Raw genomic sequence first — 6,734 nt, forward strand, 5'->3', positions numbered from 1 at the left:
AACCTGTAAAATAGGTTGAATGACTTCAGGAGTATGGCGAAAAAGTGGATGTCTGAAAAGAAAGAGCAAGCAACCCTGACAGGTGGAGGAAAAAATAGAGCACCTGCACCGACTGCCCTGGAACTGCTTGTGGAGTCCACCATTGAGCCTGAGAGTGTCAGCGGCATTGAGGATGCAGATCGCTCAGCTGGGATGTGGCAAGGGCGTTGGTGACAGTGACCACTGCACTTGAAGTGCTACAGAATAATCAGACTGCCAATACTGGTGCAGGTGATGTGGCGGACAGTGAGGAGACAAATAGCCGCAGTAGTGAAACGCCCCCTGTTACAGAGTCCGGGAGGTTGTACAAAACCGAAGTGGATATCCGTTAATGCAGTGTTTAATGCAGTAAAGTTTTCATCATGGATCCAACCTTCTTGAGTCGGGTTCTCGGACAATGCATAAAAATCACCCTAAAGTATGGCTCTTTCCAAGGGGTTTTACAACATGTGGACCCTAGCAGAGCTATACTCTTAAGTAAAGTTAAGGATTTGGACTGTGGCCTAAATCTTCCTGGTGTGAAGCTATTTTTTGGGTCAGAAATTGAGAAAGTGGAAATTGTAACAGAGGGAGAAGAAGGTTCTCTTGGTGAGACCAGTGGTGTGCAGTCAACGAATGGGGGTGCACCATCCTTGGAGACTTCTGAAAAGAACACTAATAATGTGATAACACAAAATGAAGGCTTAGGCTGCAGTTCCGGAGAGCATCCAAATACCAGTTGGAATATCTTAAAGCATGATATAGCAGGGCGCGAGGAAGAGGTGGAATACACAGTCATTGATCAGTTCCAGCAGAAGTTTGGTCATGCTATCCGCCATCTCAAGAGTCAAAATGTTATAGGTGTAGATGCTGAGGGTGTGAATCTTTGTCGTCATGGAAAGCTATGCTGGCTTCAGGTTGCAACAAGGAGTACAGTCTACCTGTTCGATATCTTTGTCTTGGGTGCCCGCGCTTTTACAAATGGACTGTAGATGGTGTATGAGGACAAAGGAATATTGAAGGTCATCCATGACTGTCGTTGGCTTTCTGACTGCCTTTCACATCAGTATGGAACTGTCCTCACCAATGTTTTTGATACGCAGGTGGCTGATGTCTTTATGTTTTCAGTACAAACAGGTGGCTTCCTTCCAGACTGTTTATTCAACAAGACAAAGGTCCTGAACTCATACAAATAAAGTTAAGAGCAATAAACATAGACTTGGATAAGAACTATGGCTTTTAAATCCAGTGTCCAGCCGGACAGAGGAATTTTTATTTTTGGGATAAAGTCAAGATCAACATATAAGACACAACACAGATCAAAAACTGGGCACACACCTGTACCTAGTCAGAAAGGGGTGACAACAATACATGGGGAGAAGACAGGCAAACAGAGTGGAGCGAAAGGTGGCTTACAAAACAATGCAAATCTTGTGTAAGCTAAACCTAACAGTAACTGCAACAAATAATGCACAAGGGAAAAATGCAGTACTGTTAAAACAGTCGACGTGACGTTTCGATCCCTATCTCCAATAATAAACTGGGATCATCTTCAGGACTACATTAGTTACTATTGCCTGAGTATTTTAGAAGAGGCCTGTGAGAATAAACAGGAAAAAAGGGGAGAAGAAGGGGGGAAAAGACAATTATATCTCAGGAATAATTCACGTTTAAAATAAGCATGTCAAGCCCTTTACAGTGATTTAAAAATCTGTGACATGGTGCTCAGAACCACTGTATCCAGTGGAAAATTGCAAAAACAATACACAAAGGTGCAAGGTGCAGTCATGGTGACTGGTGTATGGCGACGTGTCGTTTTTAATTTCCCAATAGCCTGTTTTTCTTTTAACGAGATGTTATATGGGATGAATTTTTTCTTATTCTGAAGATTGGAAAGTTTTTTCAGAATTACTTTCTCAAAGGTTAAAACTTCTGTTGGAATCATCCCAGCTGAAGGCAGGAAGGTAGAGGGTGGGCGAAAGGGAGTGTTGGTATATTTGTCAGGTGGAGGGTGCAGCTGAAAAAAAGCCTGGGGGCGTATGCGCCTAAAAAATCTCATGAGCTCTGTCTGTAGTTCCATGAAGTTTGGTGGAACGGTAGGAACAAAAGAGAGACCCTTTTTGAGCAGTGAAAGCTCGTCTTCTGTCAATATGTTGGTTGATAGATTAAAGATTGGGATTGTATCGAGGTTATGCTGGGTGTGAGGGCCAGGAACTACCACTGGTGGTAGTTGTTGCGGGTCTTCCGCTCTCCAGGTGGATTGTACCATCTTTGGGTTTTCTTTACTCTGCCACATTGTGGTGGGTCCTGAGCTCCTCTGGCTAAAAAAGTATTCTGATGTGCTCCCCCTCTTCTAGCTACACTGCTGCCCTCACCTGGGTCTGAACTATCAGATGAGTCGGCAGGCGTATCAGAAAAACCTACAAGATTTTGACGTTTATTATAGCGGCCCCAAGGGCGACTATTTTGGTGTTCGTGGGTAAGATTTATTTGTGTAGAAGTCTTTCTGCAAATACGGGTATGTATTCTCTATATTGTAAGAGTTGACGTCCTTCTTAATTTTGTTTGATTTCTTGTTTTGTTCTATTCCGTGGAAATCTGCGACAGTTTTGTCAATCTGTTCCAACAGTTTTTTGGCATCGGCTGTGGGATTAGAATCAGATATTTGTTTTAGAATATCAGCGATCTCTACTTCTAGGGATTTCAAAGTTTCTGTAGCGATATCGATACCAAGGACTAGCCAGTGGCGTGAGCAGGTTATCCCTATGTAGCTGAAATTTTGGATGTACTTGGGGGTTGTCTGTGAAAATACCTGGGACGTTGCGAAACTGTAGGCCTAAAGGAATAACTTCTGCTTTTAAGTAGTCCGCATCAAAATCATAAGCTCTAAGCGAACCTGTTTTTTCTTAAGCTTTTCAAGCTGATCTGGGATTGAAGTATTAGCTGGAGTGGGTGTTTCTGGTGTCTCGGATAATAGTGAGGGACGTGAGCAAAGTTGTTTAATATAGTCGTCTGTATACAAGGGTGCATGGGATGACATGCTGAGAAAATTACGAATAAGGAAGATAATAACAAAGGGGTGTGGGGGAGAAAGGGACTTAGTGCTAGGGTTGACCCGCCCCCGACTAGGGTTGGCAAAGGGAAATTAGACCCTTGCAATCCAGCGATTGCGCTATGTAGTGGTATAAACAACAAGGGAACCTGTTTAGGTAGTTGAGGACCTCGGGTAGTTATTGATTATTCAAGAAGACAAAGGTCCTGAACTCATACAAATAAAGTTAAGAGCAATAAACATAGACTTAGATAAGAACTATGTCTTTTTAATCCAGGTCCAGCCGGACAGAGGAATTTTTATTTTCGGGATAAAGTCAAGATCAACATATAAGACACAACACAGATCAAAAAATTCCTTCCAGACTGTGTCAGTACCCTAAAGGACAGCTTGGTTCGCCACCTTGGAATGTCACTTTCTCAGACTAACTTCTTGGAGTATAATAGGCAACAGGATATCCATGATGAACTGGACATTTGGTTTGTACGCCCAACACCACCACGTTTGCTGAAGGTGTTAGCATTAAAAACTGTGTATTTGCTTCCTTTGAAATCGGTTCTAATGGATGAAATGATGTCGGACTACACATCCTTGGTTGATGCCTACCTCAACACGTACCGTGATGGGGAACCAAACCAGCTTCCCACCACAGCGTTCTCGTGCATGAAGCTTCCGGGACAGCTGCGTCATTTGTCTGTATGGTAGAAGCTTCGCAGAGAGAAAGCAACAGAAGAGTTCCAGATTAATGCAGAGGGTCTACTGACTAGGTCAAAAAAGAGCAGAATACAGAAAACATCAGATAACCAGAAGAGTAAAGGTTATGTGCAAGGGTCTTCTGAGAACAGCGCACAAATTAGTGACTGTTGTGAAAATCTATGTACAACATCAGAGTCCCTTCTTCTACCCCCATGCCCAATTCTAGAAAAGTGTTCTATTAACAGTGGATAAAGTAACAAAAACATACTATATGTATAAACTACATACACAAAATATGTACAAATACATATTATCCCAGCATTAAAAAGTGGCTGAATGTTTTTACTTCACTTTGTAACACTATTGCTAGCTTTTCCTTTTGGGGAATCATGTTGGATTTAAATCACAGGGTGGTTAGTTCACCAGACAAAATCTAGATTAACACATTTAAGAATATGCAAGAATATACCTTCACCTTTGTGTACATCTAATTTTTGTTGGATTCACAAAGAATCCAGGAAAACATTTTCACCAAAAATTCTGTTCAGACTTGGGGCACATATCTGGCAATAATAAATATTTCCCTATGAAATCAAAAAAAAAAAAGTCCAGAAGCCGCAGCAGACGGCAAAGTGGTGGCACAGGACAGCTTGCCAGTGAGGACAGTGTACACAGAGGAAGCAGCCATGTTGTACGTGGGCACAGGAGGTAATGCCAGGCACACTTGTTTTTGATACATGGGTGAATAAACCCATGACCGCTTTGTAGGCTGTTTGGAATTGGGACTGCTATGTTAAGCCCTTCAATGATGTGGCGTAGTGACATGCTATTAAACTAAGTCACTCACACACAATTACTGGCTGTCTCCTTACTTACCTAGAAATAGTTCAGTGTAATCTCAGCCCATCCTTATCTCCCATCTGGTGCTGGTGCCGCTCCTGCTGCTCAGGGCTCTGGCTGTGGACAGTCATCGTCATCGTCCTCGGAGTCAGTCAAATCGACTGCTGTCCCTTTCTTAGTTGCCAGGTTATGCAGCTTAGCACATGTAGCGATGATCTTGCAGCAGATGATGGGTCGGTACTGACAGGCGCTTCCGCTTTTGTGGAGCAGCGGAACCTGCTCTTCAACAGTCCAAAAGTCCGCTCCACCCCGTTGCGTGTTGATTTGGGCGCAGCATTATATAGTCTCTCACTTGGGGTTGATGGGTTCAGGTAAGGAGTGAGGATGAATGCTTGCAGGGCATATGCGCTATCACCTAGGTGAGAGAGAAAGTGCCATTAATTACAAACGCCAACACATTCATTAGCAGTATACATCAGGGTGTGTCACAGTGATTTACCTAGCAGGTATCCTTCTCCAAATTCTCCTCCAGCCAGATGTGTGTATATCTCACTGTTGCAGAATGTGTAGGAGTCATGGGTGCTCCCAGGAAATTTGCCACAATGTCGGTGATGATGTTGGCCACATCGCAGATGACCTGCACCTTGATGGAGTGGGTGGATTTTCTGTTACGGTAGATGTACTCGTTGGCTGCAGGTGGGTAGATAGGTATGTGTGTCCCATCACTGCACCCTATAACATGCGGGAACTGTGCCTTTTGGTAGAAGTCTGTTTTGTTTTCTGCAGTTCGGCCTGTGTGGTGGGGAAGCTAATGTAGTGATGCATCCTTTGCATCATGGCATCCAGGAAATTGTTAAAGAACCAAGACAGGCATCTCTGAGACACACCACCTACCTCGGCTATCACCCCCTGGTAACTTCCTGATGGTAATAGGTGGAGGCTACAGAGCACCTAGACTGGTGATGGTATAGCATGCACCCTTGGTGTAGGATGCTCCAGGAGTGGGTGCAGGTACCGTATCAGGTCCAGGATAGTTTTGGGGTGTAGCCTGTACCTTTCATGTATTTCTGCCTCAGTGAGTTGAAATAGTGTGATACTCTGTCTGTATATACGCTCCTCCCTTCTCCAGATCCTCATTCCTGCTGCCTGCAGTCGTATCCGCCTTGCAATAACGTAGAGGGCCACCATTGTGTTGAGACTGTTGCATTTTGGGGCTGTTTAAATGCTGTGCAAACTATTACCATCTGCTTTAAATCGGTGGTAATTACCGACTCTTAAATACCGAATTTCATGAAATTCGGTTTTACCATTTTTTGGTACATCTCTTTTACCGATTCTTATTTACAGAATCTGTATTTGGGTTTTCGATATCTCCGATTCGGTAATAAGGAATCGATAACTGGTTTTCCTTATTTTACCAATTCCTTATTAATGAATAAATTCGGTTAACGAAAACTGCAATTGGCTAAATACCGGTCAGTAACAGTGAAATTTACAGAATTTCACTGTTACTGACCGGTATTTAGCCACCTACATCGGTCCTTAAATGCTTTGTCCATGACACGTATCGACTGCAACCAAGCAGTCTTGATTACATGATTACGCTGTAGATACTCACATTCTTTTAGCCTCTTGTGCCACGAGTGCTACTCAATCATGGATATAGGTAACAGACTTCAGTATTCTGTTATCTTTACACAGTATTGAAAACTCATGCTATAATTTCAGTTTTCCCAACATCTAACACAGACAATAAATAAGTATGTCATTTTCCACTTGTACCTAAAAAAAAGTATGTACAATCAATGCGCCTTAATCCTCAAGCTTTTGCTGTTGCCAATATCTAATATTCTCAACTTCATGAAAGTGCAATGTGCTCAACAAAGTGCAAAATATGTGCAAAAGTTCTAATCAGGGGAAAAAGCCAACAGCATCATAGTGTTTTTCTACAGAAGATTTATCAGACTTTGAACCTTCAATATATTTCTCTCTATGGATTGAATGTGTATTGTGAATAAAGTGACTATTGCAAGAATTTGAAAAAAGGCGGGGTCTTAATTTTCAGCTTCTTTTGCCTATATGAAATTGAGCCCAGTTTTCCTAATCTGGGTTTATTTGCAACATATTA

The 6,734-nt window shown here is 42.6% G+C and overlaps 1 pseudogene; it reads left to right on the forward strand.

The window, feature by feature from the left end:
- Nucleotides 1-361: 361 nt before the first annotated feature.
- LOC144797854 (piRNA biogenesis protein EXD1 pseudogene) lies at nucleotides 362-4,018 on the forward strand (annotated as a pseudogene).
- Nucleotides 4,019-6,734: the final 2,716 nt, after the last annotated feature.

The sequence above is a fragment of the Lissotriton helveticus genome, chromosome 12 (genome assembly GCF_964261635.1).
Source record: "Lissotriton helveticus chromosome 12, aLisHel1.1, whole genome shotgun sequence".
In the NCBI taxonomy this organism is placed as follows: Eukaryota; Metazoa; Chordata; class Amphibia; order Caudata; family Salamandridae; genus Lissotriton; species Lissotriton helveticus.